Source organism: Schistocerca americana, chromosome 2 (assembly GCF_021461395.2).
Source record: "Schistocerca americana isolate TAMUIC-IGC-003095 chromosome 2, iqSchAmer2.1, whole genome shotgun sequence".
Lineage (NCBI taxonomy): Eukaryota > Metazoa > Arthropoda > Insecta > Orthoptera > Acrididae > Schistocerca > Schistocerca americana.
This window is the reverse complement of record NC_060120.1, coordinates 1,094,615,515-1,094,618,260: the sequence shown is the minus strand read 5'-3', so window position 1 is coordinate 1,094,618,260 and position 2,746 is coordinate 1,094,615,515.

Sequence of the window (2,746 nt, the reverse complement as noted above, 5' to 3'; positions counted from 1 at the left end):
TTCTGGTGCAATCTCCTGTATGTTAAGCACAGGCACGATGTGGTCACATGGCGCTGGTAGCAGTGAATCGGGCTAAGTCCCGGCACACTCGCTTGCGTCTGTAACTCTTGCAACAATACAGTGCTTGTTTCACATCACCATCTAAAGGATTAATTTAATAAAAGGAGGAAAGAAAGGGTGCCCAAGGTAAGTAAAATGTTCAGTCAATAAGAAACTAAGTGCAACTATTAGAAAGATAAGTTGAATACATTGTTACAGATTAGCTTGGTACTATAGCAGAACCAATTTTGTCAAATAGCAGAACTTAAAATATCTGCAAAGAAACAAACAAAAGTGGTTAGGTACAGGAGGGAGTTTTGGAATCAGAAAAGTGTGATTTGCAATGCAGATGACGAGCCAGATATGGTCACGAGTATATTCAATAACACATGTAAATGAAAAATTCAGTATATTCATGAATATATTCACATTAAAATTTGAGGAGGTATTGTGGTGGGGATTCTAGTAGAAAGATCTGGGTAACAGAAGGTATCCCAAAATCTTCTGAAACTCTCAAATATCTAAGTTCTAATAAATAAGTTTTTTTTTAAGATCTACAGGAAACTGCTGCAGGAAAATAAGAGACTCCAAAATGGTAAGACCATACAGAACTTAAACAATAAATGAAAGCCATTTGGATTATAGTACAACTGGCAACACAACGAAGCAGGTGAACATAAAAATTAGAATTTAAGATAGTGTAATAGATAAACCTAAGGACCTTGCCACATTTTTAAACAACTACTTAAGTAATATAGCATCCAAACTGCAATAAAAGCATCCAAACATAAAACATCCAACTACAAATAGCTATGTTTCTTACACAATGCCTCTGCTGCTGGCCACTGGGGAGGGAATCAGTACGACATTTAAGAGCAAAATTTCCACAGGTCTAAATGAAGTTCCAGTGTGTCTACTAAAAGAGTGCAGTAGCTGTATAACAGCACACCTAACATACACTATAAATAAAGTGTGCAAAAGTTCTTCCCATACATAAAAATGGGGATACTGAAAAATCAAGTTTTAGGGACCAGTTTCGTTACTGTCATCCTTTTCCAAAGTAATAGAAACTATTATGAGAAACAGAATTATGGATTATTTAAATAAATACCAACTTAGAATAGTGTGGTTTCAGGTCTAGTTAGGAAACAGCTACTGCAACAAAATTTAGAAAGTCAATTTTAGAAACCGTAGGTAATGGAGAAGAAGTAACAGCTGTTTTCCTGAACCTCAGTAAAGCAAAGCACCCTGTTGATCATGAAATACTTCTAGATAAACTTGAAGCACTAGGAACAACAGGGGGTTATAAATAAATGGTTTAGGTCTTGTCTAGAAGACAGAATGCAGAGGGTGGAGATATTCCAAATTTAAAGTGGCTCAAATTATATGGTTGCACCAGCTTTCAGATCGAGAATATTAGAACATTAGATTCCTTCAAGGGAGCATGCTAGGCCCAGTACTGTTTCTCATTTGTATGAATGACTTTCCATTGTGTGCAATGCAGGGAGAAACTGTCTTATTTGCTGATGGCAGCAATATAGTTATTACAGATAGGACATCAGAAGTTATAGAAGTATGGCTGTCCGCAACTGGTCATATAACAACAAAGTAACTCCTTATTTAAAAAGGACTTCCACATAAATAAGAAACCTAATAAAGCAAAACTTAAAGTGCATAATGAAATCATAGTGTGTGTAACTGGCATAAAAATTTTAGGCAAGTATGTTGATCAACACTAATATCAGGTGAACATTTCAGTGTAGTTGGAAAAAGAATTGCCACAGCATGCTATGTTTCATGAATATTAGCCACAGTGTGTAGTAGCTCAAGTTTGAAAACAACACACCTTGCACATGTACATTCTAGAGTTGATTATTGCGTAATATTCTGGGGTGCAAATGCTCAGAAAGTGGAAAATGTGTTCAAAACGAGCAATCAGAATAATGAGCAAGAGTTATAAAAGGTCTCACTGAACTGAGTTATTTGAAAAAAAATAAATGTGGTATTCTGCAGTTCCAAGTGAATATATGTTTGAAACTGCAGTTTTTATACAAAAATGTAGAACAATATGCGGCAAACATCTCCATACATGATTATCAAACCAGATGCAGTGATTGCTTATTCCTAGATAGAATGAATAAAGCATAGACCCAAACCACTATGTTTTACCAAGTAGTCAACACACACAATAACCTGCCAAAAGATATAAAAAACATAGAGGCACTCCATAAATTTAAAACATATCTCCATTAAAGAGTTCATGCAACACAAGATTATTGGAAATGAATAATCAAGTTGACCAATTACAAAGTGGACAAAGAGGCTGGAGGATGCTTGTAAGCGACGCTGTACGTTGTAGTTTGTAATTTGCTGATGGTATCTGAAACCAATGCATATTATTGGAGGAGTGTTATGATTCATTTCTCTTGTTTGAAGCAGTTTCTTTCTGTTTCATCTAACATGTCCTCAGCCCTCTGTCACCGTAAGCTCTGGGCATTCTTTAGTGACCACCATGTGGTGCAGTGGTGGAATTTGTGTGTGTTGGTGAACGGGGCTCTTGGCTTCACCACCTGGACCACGAGGAAGGTACACACCTCTATATTTTAAAAACACCCTCAACCTTAAAGTGTGCTACGTGCTGATGAGGTGAACGGCTGTTGGGGTAAAACAATATCTAGCGAGCAACCTCTGGGACATCTGCTGCCAC